This window comes from Podarcis muralis, chromosome 3, assembly GCF_964188315.1.
Source record: "Podarcis muralis chromosome 3, rPodMur119.hap1.1, whole genome shotgun sequence".
Classification (NCBI taxonomy): Eukaryota; Metazoa; Chordata; class Lepidosauria; order Squamata; family Lacertidae; genus Podarcis; species Podarcis muralis.
In genome coordinates this window covers 56,828,382-56,849,211 of record NC_135657.1, presented here as the reverse complement: position 1 = coordinate 56,849,211, position 20,830 = coordinate 56,828,382, and the positions used below count along the sequence as shown (strand labels likewise).

General features: G+C 43.4%; 1 protein-coding gene and 1 long non-coding RNA gene across 4 annotated transcripts in view; one reads left to right on the top strand and one right to left on the bottom strand.

Moving 5' to 3' along the window:
- Positions 1-20,830, top strand: part of UST (uronyl 2-sulfotransferase) — a 158,696-nt gene that overhangs the window by 124,655 nt on the left and 13,211 nt on the right. The window lies entirely within an intron of this gene.
- The window catches only part of LOC144327254 (uncharacterized), a 63,886-nt gene that overhangs the window by 32,340 nt on the left and 10,716 nt on the right, over positions 1-20,830 (bottom strand). The window contains exon 3 of one of the 3 annotated variants that reach the window (XR_013392221.1): positions 12,387-12,542. The exons of the other annotated variants lie outside the window; for them this stretch is intronic. This is a non-coding gene — a long non-coding RNA (uncharacterized LOC144327254). Of the gene's footprint in view, positions 1-12,386; positions 12,543-20,830 lie in introns of those variants that run through there. 3 annotated transcript variants of the gene reach the window in all.

The following is a 20,830-nucleotide window of genomic DNA, read 5'->3' as shown; positions in this document are numbered from 1 at the left end:
AATTACAGGCATGGGAGAGCCCAATTCTGACTGCAAAGGCAGCACTGGGAGGGAAGGCTTGTCACTCACCCACCACCTTTAAAGCACATTGAAAACACATCATTTCCCTCAAAGAATTCTGGGCATTGTAGTTTACCCCTCACAGAGCGACAATTCCCAGCAACCTTTGACAAATGACATTGTCCAGAATTATTTGAGGGAAGGAATGGGTTTTAAAGGTATGTGTGCACATAGTCTTGAGTGTGAAGGTGGAATTGCATGTTACATTATATGGCCACCACTGAAACCAGCAACCACGAGTTGCTTGTCCCCTAATGTCTAGGACAACTTACCTATATCCTGGCAGGACATTATACATAACTGGCTGTCATTAGTCCTATGGAGGTGTCTTGGAGGAGGTGATGGGATCCTGAGGAGGAATGGGATGAGCTTGGAGAGTGCCTGTTTCCTTGCCCAGCCCCAGGACTCTGGCTACATGCCATCCTTCGAAAGGAAGGTGCAGGGGGCATGGCACTTATTGGAGCAACATATTAGCCATGTGCCTCTTGTGCATCTGCTGCTGCATTTTACAATCTGCCTTGCCTAAGAACCACTCTGATTTATGGATTAAACCAAACTGGGAGTTCAGTTCATCCAGGATTAGGGGCCAGGACACTGGCAGAGAGTGAACAAAAGCACCCCACTTAAAAGGAAAGGAATATCTAGTTGTGTCCCACCATGATGTTGGGACACAACTAGATCTTCCTTTCCTTTTAAGTGGAGATATAGGGTGGTGTCGAAGTGAATAGCTGTGGTTAACAGAACAAGACTTCCCCTCCCTCTCTTCCCCCTGCATGTGCTGGCTCCAAATCTGCTCTGGAGTTTGGGGAAACCCCTAGAACAGATGTAGGGAGTTAAGAGGGGCAGGATTTCGGCTGATGGGAAATCCTTGTGTTTACACAATCGACGACTTAGTCCTACTTTGACTACTGCCCTTCTATTCAGTCTGTATCTGTATTGGACTTGACATTATTTTTATATCTAGTTTTACTGTTCATGGGTTTTATTGTTGAAAAGCTTCAGCACGTTTAATGGAAAGCAATTACTAAATGAAATGAAATAAATAAACTAGGGCATTACAGGGAAGGAATGACAGATTTGTTTGTTTTTTGAAAGGAATTGTGTATTTAATATGACAGGCAGCTCTAGGCAGAAAGAGAGTAGGAAATCTTAGGAATGTGAATTTAACTGAGATACCCAGTGGAGGCTGATTGCAATTCTAAGTTACAGTGTGACTACAGGTGACCTTTTCAGGGTCACCTGAGATTGAGTCACAAAGAGCAAGGCAAACAGAGATTCACCCCCTCAGTAAAAAATAAGAACGAACAACCATGGAGCTCGTTTTGGTTTGTGGAAAAAAATAAGGTTATCAGATTTGAAGTCACATGGACGATTAGGGAAGAAGTTAATGGTACAATTATGGTCTGCGGTCTTGCCCGCATCCAGTGAAAGAGGTAGAGACAGGTATGTGTGTGTGTGTTAAAGTAAGAGGATGAAGCTGAGGGATAATTCTGAGCAAGAAGTAGACAAAACAAAGCAGCAGCAATGGATCTGTTGCTGAAAAAATCACAGAAACAATATATCTTGCTGGAAGGGACAAGAATGGAAAAAGTGTCTTGATGAGTATGCATGTAATGTTACACCACAGTTTATTTTTAAAGATACATAAAGTCAGGGAAACTAGAAAAGAATGTGTAAAATCCTTTCCATAACGGAGTTCAGACTGTTGGCTGACTCAATTAAAAATAAAATAAAAATAAAATGGCCCAGCTTCTTTACAATGACTTCGGAAATAGTAGCTACTACTCTGCTCACACTGCCGGCACAGGCCTCAAGAGGGTGATTCACTGCCTATTTACAGTCAGTGATGAAGCTAGGGCTGGAACTTAGGCCAAAATCCAGGTCCTGCAGCCCAGGGGTTCCCCAGATTACCCCTAAACCCAGCTGCAGATAATGGGGGCAGCAGCAAACAGGCTCACCACAAGCCCCTGGGCTGGCACGGGCACGCCAAGGCACACCGGGGCTGGCACTGGTCGCCACAGCATCCTTGCATTTTGCTTACTTTTAAACACATGTTATAGTAAGGGGAGGGGCAACCAAATTTGTTCATGGTTACAGAGGCTAATTTTATTTTTCTTCTACATTAAAATGGTGTTTATTGATAAGCTTATGCATTTAGCATCGGCGGCGACAGCCCTGCTTTATTGCTATAGTGGTGCTGCTGCTGCTATGATTTGAGTTCAGAATCTGGACCTGCATGTGATTAGAGTGTTTCTTCTTTTTATTAGCGTTGGCAAAAAAAGAAAGTTTCTTCACATTCCAGGACTGCAAGGGCAATTGTTAAGCATGGAATGGTTGCAGGTGGGGGGGGGGGGGAGAGAGAAAATGAAGGTAGCATCTTTGGGAGCCATAGCAACAGCCTCCCAGCAATGGTGTCGTTAATGTCTGGGGAGGGGAGAGAGGTGACAAGGCGGCCAGCGCTGCACAGGAACACCCACAGGACCCCTGGGTTGTCTTGTGCAGTGTGCCTGCACATCTGCAATCTCGTCCCCATTTCACCCATCCCGATAAGTGGCAGCAACACTGGAACCAGGAGGTTATTTCTTGCTGGGTGGTAAATCCAGGGTCTGACATTGCTAGCTGCACCACTGCTTAGTGTACGTTGTTTCACTGGGTACAGGTTATCAGTGAATCACCTGCCATCAGAGTGATTAGAATATGTTGTTTAGTGCAGGGGTGGGCTGCACAAATTTAGCTCATCAGGCTACCCTGTTTGGCGCCCAAGTTCATTTCCCCCAAACCACAGCCACCTGCCCCACACCTGATGTCATATGGGAAGTAGGTACATGGCTGGACAGGAACCATCAGGAGCTTAAGGTGAATGTGGTCCACTCCAGCGTGCCTTACTTCTCGAATAACACCTAGTAGTTTCCATTCCAAAGGGGTTAGCACAATTTGTACATTTCCTAGCACAATTCAAAGTGTTGGAGCTGACCTTTAACGCTCTAAACAGCCTCAGTCCAGTATACCCGAAGGAGCATCTCCACCCCCATCATTCTGCCCAGACACTGAGGACCAGTGCTGAGGGCCTTCTGGCGGTTCCCTCACTGCGAGAAGCCAAGTTATAGGGAACCAGGCAGAGGGCCTTCTCGGTAGTGGCACCCACCCTGTGGAACGCCCTCCCACCAGATGTCAAAGAGAAGAACAACTACCAGACTTTTAGAAGACATCTGAAGGCAGCCCTGCTTAGGGACGCTTTTAATGTTTAACAGACCACTGTATTTTAATACTTTGTTGGAAGCTGCCCAGAGTGGCTGGGGAAACTCAGCCAGATGGGCGGGGTATAAATATTATTATTATTATTATTATTATTATTATTATTATTATTATTATTATTAGCAGTTTCAATGAAATCTGCTTGTTGTTATTGGAGCAGCAAAGCCCTTTGTGCTGCAGTGCCCAATTGCAGGACAACTCATATCAGGTGATGGACAAATAGCTCCACCCACCTGTCAAAGTTGGCCTGTGCTTCCCCACCCCTCTCCATCTGGATTGCAACTAATTTATGTTGAATGGCTCATGTACCCAGATCACTTTTGAATGCAACACATTTAGCATAAACTATCTACTTTGAGCCTGTTTAGTTTGCCCAGCCACTGAGCATCCATTAATGCACACAGTGACCCAAAATTTCTGGTACATTTGACAGTGACCACAGGTTGACAGAACCTGGGCGGCGGGGGGGGGGGGGGGGGCTGAACCAAAATGGATGTGAAATGACTGTTGGAAATTCGGAAGTGACGTTCAAATGCTGAAAGTGAATTTACTGCCACGTGACATCAGGTGGGAGAATGTTCACCTACAAGAGACTATGTATTTTTATGAAATCATTTACGATAGAATCCAGCAACACTACGGCTTTCTAAGCTCTTGTTTTGTGGCACAAATGAGAGTAAGTTGAATGAATGCATGCCACAGTACTACATTCTTCAGAGATTACTAGGTAATCCTTTCCAGCTGCTTTCTACACCTGTGGCGATTTAAGTTTGTTGTGGCTGAGGGGAGAAAGGCATGATAGGGTGGCTGTACTTAAGTTTTAGCTAAACGGTTACTTCTAACTAGCAATGGGGAGAAATCCAGTTCACTGCATGAATGGAAATGCACGTCTCCTTTGAGATATGAAATTCTCTAAATGGTGTGTACACATGCATTTTATTTGTATACCACTTTTCCATAGTTCAAACCATGCTCAAGGAGGCTTACAACATTAAAAACACACACACTATGTCATTACAAAAAATAACAAAAGTAGTCATAAATAATAAATAAGACATCAAAAACTACACAACCAAATTAAACGATTTCCACATTAATTAGCATAAGATCTAAAATAAAGACAAAAAAGTGTTATCAGTACTGTAACAGCAACAACCTCCCCCACAGCAAACAATACCCCAGCCCAAATCTGTATTAGGGGAAAGTGCACATAAAATGCCTATTTCAGAAAAGAACATATGTATATATTAGGCAAAGTTGCATACGTCCGTACAAATGTACACTAAAATGCTGACATATTTTCATGAGGACTTAAAACTAATAATCACAAACTACATTCTATTTTTCAATGAAACAGAAATGTGGAGAACTGAGCTTAAGATTTGAACAATTAGGGACAGTGAGAAACTGAAACTGACAGATTCATCCATCCCTATTTCCAGCTGACACTAACACTATTCTGCCTGAGGATATCCACATTTTCCTCTTGCAACTCTATTTTCCTAATGAGATGTTATGAACAGCCATTTGGGATGGAGACTATAATTCTACTCAAGTGAAAATGTAACTATTTTGGTAATCCAGCGATGCAGCTGACAAGGGCTATTGCAGTGCTGATAACGGAAAGGGAAAACACTCCCTTGTGCTCACTGGAATATCTACCTTTCTCAGCCAGCAGTGGAAGTCTTGGCACCTGCACAGATGGGAATCACATGCAAGGTAGTTTATTACTATTTGGTATCATAGGCAGGCTAACCCCTGGCATCAAAGAGCAATGGAAGTCCCTCATTATTCTAGGTGACACACATGGATAAATAATATCAACCCCAATAAGTGGGCATTTGTCTTAGATAAGGACCCCTCCAAATTCGTTTTGCTAACTAACTGTATGGAATGTACAGTATTTCCTGGAACTCAAAACGTGGGGTCTGCAGCACGTGAGCCTATGGAAAAGAAACCTGTACATTTTAAACTGATTTGGCAAGAGCAGTTTTGAACACTCTTTGCATTGCTGATTTGCTTTTGGGAAGTAACACTATATAATATGGACTGTCCTAAAAGGTATAAAAAGATAAAATAGTTAGGTATAAACAAAGGGGTAACACAGCAGCCTTACAATCTAATTAGCTTTTCCTTCTAAACATGTAGTTGTGTAAATAACTGGATTTTTAGAAAGACACTATAAATCTCCATTACTATGTTTGCTGAAGAAAACCAGAACTGGAAAAGGCTAAGAAATTTTATCTTCCTTACAGTTTTATGATATGAGGGAAAGGAGCAAATGCACAGCACATCTTTGATTTTGTGTTTTGCTTTTAATTCTGTTTATTTGCAAAGGAAAGAACATATGCTCAGATACATGAACAAACATGGGATGGGAGGAATATAAGTAATATTGCAGCTTTACTTCAGAGTTTTCATGAATGTGCACTTTTAATCCATGGTCACGGAAACAGATGTAGAAAGTGGGGTGAAATAGAACTGAGGGAGGGACATTGTTGATGAGTGCCACAAGGTTCCTGCATACAAAAAGGAATGTTTATTGCAATGGTGGTATTTACAGGAGAAGTGACAAATCGGGAAGTGTCTGAATCAAAACTGTGACTCCTGATCTGTTGCTGGATGAAGACATTGACAAGTACTTCCTGACTTTGAGATCCTTGAACAGCTTGCTTGCTCACTGGTTGCTGGTAGGGCTGAATAGCCACTCAGAATGAAAGGAGGCCCACAAAATGAATAGGCTCATTCTAAAGCCAGTGTAGCCAGATGCCCTTTTGGACCCTCAAATCTGAAATGCATGGAATGTGCTTAAATGTCTTTATGTACAAATGCAACTGGGACAACTTCTTGCGGTCCTACAATTCCCTACTGGAATGCTCCTTCACCAGAAATATATTGATGTGATTTTTAATTCTGCAGCCCGAGGGGAAGAGGGAAATCATAGCTCTTTTTATGTTTCTGGGTGAGTAGTTTCAAGAGTATTTTTTAAATTATCAGTAGCTTTAAACGCCACATGACTGGTTCTTGCAATGGAATGTCTGATTCGGCAAAGAAAGTTTGCTTGCCCATTTCAGAAATCTGTTCTCGATTTGCATTGCTTCATTCAAGTTTAACATAGCTGTTACGTTTAATGCCGCTCGTGGCAATTTAATGCTCTACTATATGAACCATTGGAACATGCTAAAGCAGAAAAATATGCTCAGGCTTAACCATATAAATAAGTTAAATTCTTTATAAAAAATATAAAGAATGCAGCAGAAAGCAGAATATGAACACCCTTACAATTTATAAACACACAGATCTATAAGGCCATGAGTGGAATGCAGGGGGCAGGGAGAAATCAAATGAGGAAGAGCTAAGAGAAGGAAGCTATTTTGGGTAAAAAAGACAATAAATAAAATAAGCTACAGGATATCTATTAGCTGAAAACTGAGATTGGCTACTGGTTTAAACTGAGAAGCCAGATAAAAAATTTGACTATTAAAACAGTGTTTCCCAACCTTTTTTGGGCAAAGGCACACTTGTTTCATGAAAAAAATCTCGAGGCACACCACCATTACAGCCCCGTGACATCAGCGCGCAGCGCCACGCCGGGAGGGACATGAATTGCTAGCAAATTACATAATCACCTTGAGGGCTGGCTCATCTTCTCCGAAGGCAGAACCCCATTAATTAACAGCACAGACTCACACCATAGCCAAGACGAGGGGGGAAAACCTCAGTCATGCACAGTCATGCACATGTGGGGGCTAAATGAGGACGAAGACCGGGCAGAGAGCAGGGTTCAAATCACCCCACCTGGCCAGGACAATCCCTGGGTGCTCCCTTGGGCCACTCGCCTGACCCACCTCGCAGGGCTGTTGTTGCGAGGATAACACGGGGAGAACCACGCGCGCCCCCGGGAGCTCCTTGGAGGAGAAAGCGGGCGATGAATGCAATGCACGAAATATATGAGAGGCGACCAGGTTTTGCAGGTGAGGGGCCCCAGCCAGCCTCTGCTTCCAACACCCGGCGCAACGACGCCGAAGTTTCCCCCCGGGCTCGGCTCGGGAAGCAGCGCTGCTCCCCCCCGGCTCCCCTTCGCCCTCCCGGCTCTCTCTGCCGCCCACTGGGGACCCCCCTCACCTGCCAAGTCCGGAGCGCCGGTGGAAGTTGCATGCATGCATGCAGGGCGCCGCGTTGCCATTGCATTGCACTGCACTCCATGCAACGCCTGCACGCATGCATTGCCTTGCACGCCCGCCAAGGGGTCTCCCCGCGGTCCGATGCGTCCCCTCCGGCGCAGACACAGCATTGCAAAAATAAAAAACCCCCGACGCAGCCCTACCTGGGGGGCAGCCTCCGCCTCCGCCGCTCCGCCTCCGCGGGGATCCCCGGGCTCCATCCTGCCGCCCGATCTCCGGGGGGCACAGGCAGGCTGCGCGGGGTCTGCACGGAAGAGCCCCTGCCTGCCCGGCCGCCGCCGCTGCGCTCATTCCATGGCCGGGAGAAGAGCGCTTCAAACAAAACGCCCGGCCCGCCAGGCCACGCTGGGAAACGTAGTTCGCGCACCCCGCGCGGGCGCGGAGCCCAAGGGCGAGGGGACTACGGATCCCAGCAGCCCCCGCGCCGGGGACGGAGGGGGAGAGGCCGGGTGCAGGGATGGAGGGACGGGTGGGCGAGCGAGTGAGTGAGTGGCAGCCGCCAAGCCTTGGCCGAGAGCCAGGAAGGGCCTCCCTGGAGGAGGAGGAGGGAGGCGCAGAGCGGGAGGGAGGGAGGGAACCCCAGGGGTCATCAATGACGGCGCCCCAATTGAAAATTTGACTTTAAAAAAAAAAATCTTTCAATTTTTTAATTTTTCCCGCGGCACACCAGGCAACATCTTGCGGCACACTAGTGTGCCGCGGAACAGTGGTTGGGAAACACTGTATTAAAACAACATAATTTTGGGAGTTCTTCCCCCTGAAACACACTGGCAGTTAAGAACTGGAATATGATGAATGGAGAATCTGAGGAATATATTTCGGATGCTTTGTTTGATTTCTGTTGAACTAACTGTAGCCAATTGGAGCAGGAAGGAGTCTCTTCCCATATAAACTTTCATCATTCTCTGGAACATCAATGAGGATCGATGACAGCTGCATGTTCAACTAAAGAAGCTGCTCAAAGAACTGTGGATATTACTAATATTGTCTAGTATTATTGCTGGCATCTGTCTCAAGAGACAATGGAGTGTGCCTCTGGGGGTGAAGCCAAACTCTGTGTTAGCAGCATTGAAGTGACCTCCTGGGAACACAGGCCTAGGCAGTGTATAGGGAGGTCCTGGGCAGGCCAGAAGCAAAGATTGTCTGCAAGAATATCAAGGGTGACTTTGTCAAAAGCCTTACTTTCAAAAGCCTTGTTTCAGAACAAAGGAGCCAGACTGCCAATGGGGATTATCAAGCTGCAAACCCAGCACAAATGTTGCCTGAAGATTACCAAAGCCATGTCTTTCCTTCTCCCAACGCCTTCCAAGGTTACCAATACATACAAGATTTGTTTTCTATCTTTTAAATTTAGTATATTTTAAAGTTTATCAACTAAGTTTGTTCTTTTAGTGGCTTTGTCTGGGATAATCATTTGGCTTTCCATTTACTGAAGCATTCACTTCCCTTTGTCCAAGCAAGCTAACAGCACTTGGATATTGAAATCAAAAATTAAAGCTAAATGATTAATTGGCCGCTTGTTCATTGCAGCCAGGTTGACATTGCCCAAACACTGGAGAGACTTATAATGTGTGCCATTGGGCCACGGGTGTGATATTTAGCCCTCATGGAAATAGTGACTCAAAATGATACTTCTTCATGGTATTTTTTTTAAAAAAATTGTTTTGTCTTTGCACTCACTTATTTTTTATGTTAGCAATAAGGGTCACAGTAAAAATCCACCATCCTATTATGCTAAAATGCATGGCACTGTATTTTTATTTACACACACACACACAGAACTTTATTGTGGTTCATAAACCCAAAATACACAGTACATTTTATTTTACATTGACACTGTTGTTTTAATTGTATTTTTGTTGTATTCATGGATGCATATTTATACTTACCTTCACACTGATTGGAAGCCGCTTTTTGTCCTTCCCAAAAGAGGCTCCTGGGAGGTTGGAGGGACATTGCTGGAACAACTCTTGGGTTGGGGGAACTGGCTAAAATGTTTTAAAATGTTTTAAATAGTTCTAATTTTGGTTCCTTTGTTTTGTTTTTGTCAGGTTGATGTTGGTTAAATGTTTAGTTGGGGTTGGTGGTTATAACTGCAAACTATTTATTGTTGTTGTTGTTGTTGTTGTTGCTATTACTGTATTGGTTTCTATTGATTTATTGGTTTATTTGTTGCTTGTACGGGATATTTTGATTTTTAATGTTTGATGCTTTGTTGTGTTTTTATATATGTTGTAAGCCGCCCAGAGTGGCTGGGGAAACCCAGCAAGATGGGCGGGATATAAAATTTAAAAATATGATTTATTATTACTGAAATCTAGATACACTATGTCCACAGCAGTCTTCACAATGCTTTGCCTTTGAACTTCACAAGGACCATCTGACAAGCCACTCCTGAAGAAAAGAGGAGTGAATAAAGTGCCTCTTTGGTTTGATTTGACAAAGCAATTCAGTTTGCCTGAAAAGAAACCTCAGTCTATTAGGAAATAGAGTATCAGCTGATGAGATTGCCTTTTGCACATGGTTTGTGGATTGCAATTTGAAGCAAAGCGTTTTCCCATTGTGTCCCTATGATTGTCAGCAATTTGAGAATTCACAGAAACCTCCCCATCTAAAGCAGTTATGAAAACACGCATCCTGACAACCTTCACAATGGCTATACAGGTAAATAGCAGAGAGCCCTGCAGCTCTCTGGAGAAATTTCTGTATGGACATAAACAATATTATTTGTTCAGATAATTGAGGGACGTTTGAATGAAAGAGTGCTGCTTTTAGTGTCAAACAACTTTCTCCTTTGGAAAATGGGCTTTACAGTCCAGTGTATTTCAAAAGCCCATTTGGCCAAAGGTAAGTGTGTAACAAAAAAGACTGACATTTTTACTCCATGACACTTTTTTGTTTTTATAAAGTGTGCATCTGTATGTGTACATAAAGTACTGTATATGTAGAAAAGTAGGTAGATAGATATCTACAAGTATACTCATGATCTTAACAAACTACTGAAGTAGAAATCTGTACTAGAGAGGCTTGTTACTCCTCAAGTTCAAAGTAGTTTGCTTTATGATGCAGATGTTCTCAAAAGTTCATCCATATTTGCAAAGTGAAGCCAAACCCACACAGAGTGTCTCTCAGCAAGTTAACTGAAGTCTGCTGCTCAACAGCCAGTTTATATTTCTGTTTGTGTTTTAAGAAAACATCTTAAAATAACACAAAATTAGTTTTGAGCATTCCACTTATTCTTGGGACACTCAGGGTGACAGAACTGCCAGCCAACCCCAGGATGAGGCTAGACCCACAATGTGTTTCTCTGAACGTTAAGTATACTGTGTTCTGTGGGCCCACAAAAGCCAAAAGACACATGCTGTTCCTCTTCAAAGGCAAAGCAGGAAGGATCCCACTGTATTGTTCAAGGGCCCTGGGAACCATCTTCTCCGTTCGAGCAGGAAGACTTTATGAAATAAATGCATCTGGAATGATGATCCCACTTTGTCATTTTTCCAGTCTAAAAGAGTTTCTGGAGCGTACAGAAGAGGATACGGGGTAATCAGCTTTTAAGATTCCTATACTACAAGGACTGCAAAAGTAACTTGAACAGTAAAACCAAAAGGAATTTGAATAAGGACAAACAGCAAGGTCCAAATTTATAGGCATAACTTGTTTCTATTTTATTAGGAAAAGTGGTAAAACTAAGACTGAAGCGTTTTATTTTCTAAAAATAAGACATGCTAGAGTTTCTTAAATATGCAAATACATTAATTTCCTTCCCTATAATTCCACTGATCTGTTTAAAGTATGTGGGTTCATACATAGTGTTCCCCTGCATACAGAAGCTTATTGAAGGATACCGTATTTTTCTCTCTATTACACGCAGATTTTTTCTCCTAAAAAGGAAGGGGAAATGTCTGTGCGTGTTATGGAGCGAATGTGGGGGGGGGTCCCTGGAGCCGATTAGGGGAGCGCAGGAACAAAAATCAGCAAAAATCAATCGTGCGTTGTGTCCGAGAGGGAAACCTGAAAAGAGGAAGTGGTTGCTTTCCTGCATTCTGCCTCAGGGTCTTACTGCCCACCCTCCTCTGTTTCGTTGCTGTGTTTGCTCAAACGGAACAAAGAGCAGGCAAATCCCCTCCCCTCCAGGCAAGCAGAGGGGAAAGCAGAGGTCTTTCCTTCTAATTCCTCTCCGTGCTCCTCGCAGGCAGCCAGAAAACATGCAGGAGGAGAGAGAAAGCTGGCTTCGGTTTGTGGAAACTTTTGCCTTTCTTTCTTCCCTCCCGTAAAATCCCTCTCCTGCTTTCTTAGCCAGCTGCTTCTCTGCACACCGCTCTCTTGTCCCTTCTGTGTTTTTCCTTCACTCCCCACTTAAAATGTGGTTAAAAAGCATGGATCCACATGGATCCTCAGGATCTTTGCATTGGGCCACCCCAAATTCACCATCAGATCACATAGCAGCCTGCCCCCCAAAAATCACACACCCACTGTTGCCTGGGGCTGCAATGGTGCAAAAACGTGGTTAAAAAGCATGGGTCCACATGGATCCTCAGGATCTTTGCATTGGGCCACCCCAAATTCACCATCAGATCACATAGCAGCCTGCCCCCCAAAAATCACACACCCACTGTTGCCTGGGGCTGCAATGGTGCAAAAATGTGGTTAAAAAGCATGGATCCACATGGATCCTCAGGATCTTTGCATTGAGCTACCCCAAATTCACCATCAGATCACATGTCTGTGGCCACAGCATGAAGCACAAAAATGATACATCCACTGTTTCATTCAGAATTTTTTTCCTTGTTTTCCTCCTCTAAAAACGATGTGCGTGTTATGGTCAGGTGCGTGTTATAGAGCGAAAAATACGGTAAGTCCCAGGCATGCAAAGAAATGGTGGTACAGAGCTATTTTTTCTTCCATTGTAGTGAATCGAGAAATCTGTGAGTGGTTGAGCATCAGTGTGTTGTAGTGCATGTGTTGCTCTGGATTGTCCTGATCATCAACTTCTACCATTTGTACAGTAATTTGTTTTTCCCTCTTCTGTCAGTGCACAGGTACCTATAAAAAGAATGCATGGGGAGAGACAATCCAGACACAGTCTGAGCTATCTGTGGAGTTTGGGACAGATAGCGACTCAAAGTTCTACCTTATTTTCAGTTTTTAGCAACCTCAATGAATTGGTGATATTTTAGGAGGTAAGTGGATGAAATGAAACAGTATTTGCATATTAAAATAAAAGTAGTCAGTGCCACCCTTACTTAATTAGAGTAACATAAGCAAGAATCTTAAAGGAGGATGTTCATTTGTTTTTTAAAAAACCTCAACACATTTGAGCTTTACAGATTTGAAGGTTTTCATTATCTCTTGAGGAATTGAAATGGTCTTTTGTCTCAGATTATCAATATTCCCACTGTGTCATAAATTCACTAACTTTACGCCAAAATATAGCAGATTTGAACAACTATGTTTTAGGAATAGATGGCTACAACAAGCATAAAAGGGGCAATTTGGGGATTGGCTGGTTTTTACTCTAATGGGGTAGCAAAAGTATTCACTCTGCCATTTGTTACAATAAAAGTTCTAGCAATCAGGGGCAGGGGAAAAAACAATAATTTTATAGGCCTCATGCTTAATGATGCAGAGCATAAAATGAACCTGTTGGACTTGACACCGCTCCTTTCATTTGACAGATTCCACTTGGATATGGGCAAAAGAAAACCTAGCAAAATACTCATTCCTAAATGGTATGGGCAGTTGCTTAATTTCCTGTCTGTCATACACAGGAAGAAAATTTATGTATTCTGTCTGGCCTGTCTTTCCCTCTTGGGAATCGCAAGTTGAATGTGAATAAATGTTGCTACCTGGCAGAGGTATGCTTACTCAGTTCTGGTATATGTTGATCAGCTTCCTGCTCTATTTGGCTCAGGACCTTTGACTATGATCTTGTCTTTGAGATGGGGTACTTCTAGGAATTTCTGTCTTTCTGTACCTGCTGGCTTCATAAATTACCCTGCAATGCCTCATTCCAGCCAGAAGCAGCCTGTCCTGTTTTGCTGCCTGAAGCAAAATGGGAAGACGCTGCCCTGTGTACACACACCCCTCTTGCTACCCAACATTGAGACTGGTGTACATTGTAGAGCAATGTCTCTTCCTTTTCTTGGCTTATGACAGTTGCACTGTGTTTGGCCCTGCAAATGGCTGGTCTGCCCTCCAGCCTCAGAGATCGCCATGACTAGACTGGCTGCTCTGGCAGATAGCTGCTAACTGATTGGAACCAAGACTGAGCTTGCTTCCTCCTGCAATAAGTTTGAGATGTGCTGTGAGAGAACTTGGCTCTTGAGGTTGGCTACCACAGAGACAGTCTCCCAGAATGACCCAGCCTGACTGCACCATCCCTATCACCCCTATGTGACACAGTAAGAGCAATCTGGCACAGAACATCCTGGCTGGATCAAATGTCTTTGAGGCTAGCCGAGTGGGGCTGAAGCAAGATGTGCCTTTGTGCTCATGGATCCCATGTTAGTGGCCTGAGCTTAACAGGCAGGAATTATTTGTAGCACATCTTCCTTTCGTCTCTGCCCCCAGCTCCTTGCCCAGTGCCATGGATGCCTGCTGCACTGGGAGAGCTTTCACTCGTCCTAGCCATCAGTCTCACCGGACATTATGACCCTACATTAACGTGAAGTGTTATCTCCATCTCCACCACCTAGATGATGGCTGAGTGCCTGGTTGATCAAGGTTATATCACATGTAGCCCAGCAACTGCTGAGAAATTGCTGGTGCTTGTCAGAGCAGTTGTGTGGAGGGCTCTTTTCTGTGCAGGTATTGGGCATTGATTCCCAGCCCTGCAGGCATTGGAACTGGCCTCAACTCCCTTGCTCTCTGTCTGAGCCCACCATAAAGGATGCTGCTGCTGTCCCACACATAGGCAAGGAGAGAACAGCTACCTGTGCATATATGTGAGAGACCAGAGGTCTCCCACTTAGGACAAAAACCTGATGGTGGTAGTGCTGCTACTGTGTGCTAATATTCCGAGCTAAATATATACAGCTAAACTCTGGCAGTATTAAAGGCCATATAGTAGCAAAAGACCACAAACTGCTGTCAAAGAACATATTTGGGAAGTAGTGTGATGGAAAATATCTATCCTTTGCCACAAAGAGAAAAATTAGACCAAACATAGTTCTCTGGAGTAGTTCCTCCTGAATTAAGTCACTGTTTTATTCGTAAGATGTCTGAGAGATACCAGCTGGAATAGCAATTTAATCCATGTTATCCAGTTCTGTATTGTATTTTAATTAATGCTATCCAGTAGTCCATTCTAGTGAAACTAGATTGCAGTAGCTAGAATCTATTGACTAGTTAAGGAAAATTGCTTTATGCATAACTATCTCACACACAAATTCCACTTCCTTTGGTTTTTCCTTTTTAAAAGAAAGAAGAAAAAGAACGAAAGAAAGAATAAGCAATTCACCATCAAGCTTTTTCCATATTTTCTGAGAAGTCACATTGGGAAGAAGTTTGATAGTGAGGGAAAATTGCAGAGTCTGGAGAGAGAGAGAGAGTGCAGCAGGGGGAGGGGGAGGCAGAAACAGAAGACATAAACCAGGACCCTGCCCTGAGACACACAAAAAAGGTGAAGAGGGCAAGAGGTTCTAGGTGGAAAAAAGATTTAAATTTAAAAAGGATTCCCCTCTCTGAGGAGGCTGATCTGAGTACACAATGAATCAATACTGTACAGTGGTACCTCGGGTTAAGAACTTAATTCGTTCTGGAGGTCTGTTCTTAACCTGAAACTGTTCTTAACCTGAAGCACCACTCAGGTTGCAGATGCTTCAGGTTACAGAATCTGCTAACCCAGAAATAGTACCTCAGGTTAAGAACTTTGCTTCAGGATGAGAACAGAAATCATGTGTTGGTGGCATGGCAGCAGCGGGAGGCCCCATTAGCTAAAGTGGTACCTCAGGTTAAGAACAGTTTCAGGTTAACAACAGACCTCCAGAACGAATTAAGTTCTTAACCTGAGGTACCACTGTATGTTGTAAATATTCTAATAAGGAAGAAAGAAGCATGGCACGATGTCCAGGACAAGGTTCAGCAACATCTCACTCATCTAGGCCAATGCAGGGGGAGTTTGTACACATAGGCACACAAACACACATGCTTAACAGGAGCACAGGATGTAGTTTAGCCTATCATACCCTCTGTGCATGGTTGGCAATAGCTGCTTGAACGAGAAACTGCCTAAATACCTTTCAAAAGCTTAGTAAGCTCTTAATTTTGGAGCTGCTTTTCCATTATGAGGATTAAGTAGTGATGAAGTCTCTGGCATGTGGTTGCTGAAAATTCTATGTACATCTGGAATTCCAAGTGTCAAGTTAACCAAAGTCCACTGGAAACCCAAATGAAAGTGACTGAAACTTCTGGTATTATGGCATTACAGCAGGGGACTCATAGGAGTAGTACACATGTATGTGTATATGTATATACAATTTTTAATTATGAATTAATTATGAATTGTATATGTATATACAATTTTTAATTATTAGTTTTGGGGGATCTTAGAGGCGTCACTAAAAAAAATATCAGGGGCTACATGTGACCCACAGGCCATGGATCAACTATCTCTAGTTTAGACTCTACAATGGAATCTCCAGAATCGGAACTTTTAAGTATTTAAGTTCCAGGGGGCTTGGTAAGAATTAAACACATTTAAGTATTATGAGTTGCTACAATAATGATGACGAAAATAACTGCTTTAGCCTTAAGAGTTGCTAATTTAAAACTGTGTGCGTATGTGTTTCTAAAATGCTGGTATCCTGCCTTGAACCTTTTGGAAGAAGAGGGATATAAAGGCTTTCTTTTTTAAAAAAATACATGATGGGGGGAAATAATTAAGTTGCACTTGGGAATATTACATTAGTTCAAACATATGCTCTGTTGTCTACTCAGTGTAAGTAGAGCTGTCCTAAGGAAATGGAGCAAAGTGGAAGAGGGGTGCAGAAGGGAAAGGGGAAAGAAAATATTTCAAAAGCAAGGCTCAAGGCCTCTTTCCCAAGTTCCTGATGCTTGTGAGCTGTACCACCCATGAAGCTTATGCCCTGAGAAGAGGCGTGTCCTAGACTGTTTAGCTTGTAGGGTGCTTTCCCCAGGCACAGCACATTCCTTAGCTCAGCTCCCTCTTGCCTGTTTTGACTGAATGCCAGAGCTTTCTGATCTTATCTGCAGTTATCTGCTTTCCTCAAAACAAGGTTCAGAACCCTGCCATTATTTTACATGAAGGGGACTGCATTAATCTGATTGGCATCTTAGACAGAGTTTACTATTTATTTCTTTATTTCACACTGAGCCAGGGCTCTGTTCCCCACCCCCTTGGTTTTAGGATGCCCAAAGGAAGTTCAAATCTCTTTAGATTTCCCTTTGACCTAAAAAGAAAAGAAGTTATTCTTAGCAAGTAAACTCTGTCACTCTTGTCAGGGTTGTGAAGTACCCATAAGCAACAGATTAGAAACACTTTAGGGTTATCAAGACAAGATTCCCCTCCGTTCATTAGAGAACTCCAAACAAGGGGTGGTATTCAACTAAGTTTTACTCAGAGGAGACCCATCGAAATGAATGAGCATGGGTTAGATCTATTAATTCCATTGGGTTTACTCTGAGTATCTGAAAGCCACCCAAGCTATGTAGCATATGTGGATGAATTCACACATGCAATCTGAGATTGATTTTTTGTGGTACTCCTCAAAATACAGGCAGGCCTGTACCTGGATACAGCGTTGCTTAAAATTGCATTGCTTAAAATTAACACATATAACTCATTCAGATGTGCATAGTGGGCAACAGCATGCAGAAGCCCACAACTGTGTGTCTAAACCCACCTATCTACTCACTTGGTATAACTACTTTAACATTTCACTGTGGAACGTACACTTGACCATAAGCTTGAATGTTTAGAAACACAATTGCAGTTTTGCGAGGGGAATAGGGGTCTCTGCACCATTAACAAAAGACAGTTCCCAGGATTCCTTGGGGGAAAGCCATGGCTGTTTAAAGTCTTCTAATAGTGCTTTGAATGTGTGGTGAAGATGAACCTGCACAAGAAGAAAGCTTGCAAAAGTGGATTCCTTTATCATGTGCATAATTTGTGCTCATGTAGGCTCTGGGCCACTGTTATGCTGAATGCCCATAGGTCCAATTGGGAGCAGAGAAAGGATTAATAACCCTCAGCATAGCTACCTCTCCACACCCCCTCCCCCAGTTTACTTGTCAATTGCACCAGCCATGCCTGGGCCTCAGTTTCTGGCTATCCCTCCCTGCTGTCTGGCACTGTGCAAGAGCCAGGTGTCCTTCAGAGAGAGGCGTTCTGGGCAGGGTGGCCTATGAGACTGCCTGTGTTTAAATGTCTTGAATGGGTGCATGGTTGTGTCAACCAGAGAGATAAGGGGCCTGGAGGTGCAAATTTGTCAGCTGCCTCATTTTGCTTCATGACAGAGCCAGCCCTGAGCCCTGCTACTCCATGTTGCTCTCTGCCCTAAATCTTCCCCTTGCCAAAGCAGCTTTCCCCCCAAAAAAGAGCTGTCAGATTTTGGTTACAAGCAAAAGGATGTAGCTTGCAGTTAAATGCTCACATGCTGAAGCACACGACACACAGCTATCATACAGAAACTGCATCCAGAAGCGGATCACAATTCAGAGTCAACAGAAATGGCTCTCCAGTTTTCCATGCCTGGCAGTACTGGCTTGCACGTGCAATGATATTTTTTAATAGGATTTCTATTCTGCCAACATTTCCTTTTCATCCATCTCCTACAAAATCTGATATGGGGACATTACGAGAAAATGGCTCTCCCTCGGTAAGAAAAGTCACTTGCATGGATTTTCTCTTATGCAGGTTTAATCAGATTGGCTAACACAAACAGTGGGACCGTAATTCTTTTCTATAATAATTCAATAATGCACAATTCTTTTTTAAGGGGGGGGGGGGGGAGAGAAGCAGAGCCAAGTATATACTTGAACTTTTGCTTTGTAGTGTACTGGTGACCTTGGTGTAAAATTGAATATTCTGGAACTCCAAGTCACAGAGTGGAACACTTTATGTCGTCCTCACTCAGATTCACCTCCTCACTTTCTCTCTCTCTCTCTCTCTCTCTCTCTCTCTCTCTCTCTCTCTCTCTTTGTGGGTAAGAAGCGGATGCCAAGTAGAATTAATGCCACTCAAAGTACAGGGAAGTGGGGGCAGAAAATGTTTGAAGGGAAACAGATGTAAAGCTACTCTCTTCTATAGCCCAGCCATTCCCCCTTAACTTTGAGTGGCATCCTCTCTTTAAAATTAAGGAGATAGAGAGTGAGAACTACACACACTGTATCAGTTTCACAAGGGTCTGGCAAAGAATGCAAAGTTTCTAGACACACAAAAAAAGGTCTGTAAACATTAAGGGGAGGTACTATTTACAGGCTCAGCACATTGTCTTGCAACATGTTATTTTGCACGCAGTGCAAGAGCAAGCAGCATGAAAACGGTTTTTATGAATGGATCCCTTTGCATTCGACTCCTGCTGACTGGAGATACAAGCATGTTGCAGAACAGGATATGCAAGTCTTTTCCTAATGTCAACACTCAGGAGTTTTGATTGGCTAAACTGTCAGATTCCAATTCCTCCTTGGTTAAATCCTCACAGTTATTTTTGCTTTGGGGGTTTATCTAAATTCCAAATAACAGACTTTCTGCACTACAGCTACTGGCTATTTTGCTAAAGCTGAATATCTATTTATATTGCAGCGAAGGATTCCAGGGAATATTTCACATTCAAATATGGGGGAGAAAAATTGAATGGTTAACTGCTAACTAGAGAAAGAAGACTTGATGAAAAGGTACATGCATTTTTACTGCTGCTGCCTTACTACTTCCTTGGTCTATAAAGCTCTTCACTTAAGGCAGGAGGGAACCTCCGGCCTGGAAGCCAAATGTGGCCCTCTATGCCTGTCATAGCTGCCAACTCCCTGGGGCCCTGGGTGCCTGAGGACCCACCAAATTCCCCATGAAGGGGCCAGGCACCCACAAATTTCGGTGCCAGGGCCATGCACGTTGCATGGCCCCCACAGCCTTGGGCACCCACAGTCGCTGGCACCCAACACCTGTCTATCTGGCCCCTGTAACTCTCCCCAGGCCAAACAACTCACTAGAGCTGTTTTTGACTCATATGTTTTTGCCTGGCTGGAACTTGTCCTTGAACTCTGATAATGCCTCTTGCTTGACTGGATGGAGGATAGAGAGAGTGGAGTGCATGTATAAAAGGTAAAATTTACACGTGTTGCTCCACCCACTTTTGCCTCTAGCCCCACCCACTACTAGCAAAGTGCCCTTGGAGAGTTACCTGGAAAGCAATGTGTCCCTCAGGCTGAAAAAGGGTTTTCCCCAGCTTAAAAATATGCCCTCAGCCAGCAACTATTTCCCTGTTTTATTTACCCCTTGATGTCCTGGTGCTACTCATGGAAGGTGTGCTTCTTCTTTCCAGGCTATTATTTGAGTCAGCTTAATGATTTACTTTTTTTAAGCAAAACTGAATATTCACACAGTGCATTTCCCTCCCCTGGTTTTAAAAAAAGAAAGAAAATAATAGAAAGTCCTCATACTACAGGACAGGGACCCATACAACAGAATTAATACTGAGAAGGTACTCTTGAGACAAGAAATTAAGTTTATACATCTTCATAATACAGTCACACCCCATAGGTTGAATACTTCTTTTGATTTGGGCTGTTTCTTGTAGTACCTCTTTAAGAAACCCTGGGTGTTTCACAGTCTCTACTCATAAATGTCCCCTAGTGGGCTCCCTCTGTTTTCTGCTAGCCAGCACGCAGTAGTTGCCTCTGCTTGTACCCAATGTGGGACCTTGTTAACTTCACAGGGTGAGTCAGCCTGCACACGGTCTGGAAAAGTTTACACTATATTGCTTGGCTTGGGCTGCTACCATTTTCTTTTATATTGTCAGCTGAATAAGAAGTTTCTCTTGGAAACTGGGATCACCGGGCTCCAGCCCTGTTTGCTACAGCTGCTCTGCCATCTCCCTTGCGTCAAAGATAATGAAAATATATCATAAATTCTAATACTGTACTCATTTTGATGGTTCTGGAGTACCGCTTGCATGTACTGTATGCCTTGTAATACATTGTGTATGTTGTGACAAATACATTTGTTGTACTTTGCTTGCCATATTTTGTGTCTTTGTATGCTGGCCTGAACCTGTTTTTTCTGTTTGTGTATGTTCCTATACAGTCGGTTCCTTATTTATGTGCTATAAGAGAACCTAGCAAAGAAGGGTCAGTCATTTTGATTACGTCACAGC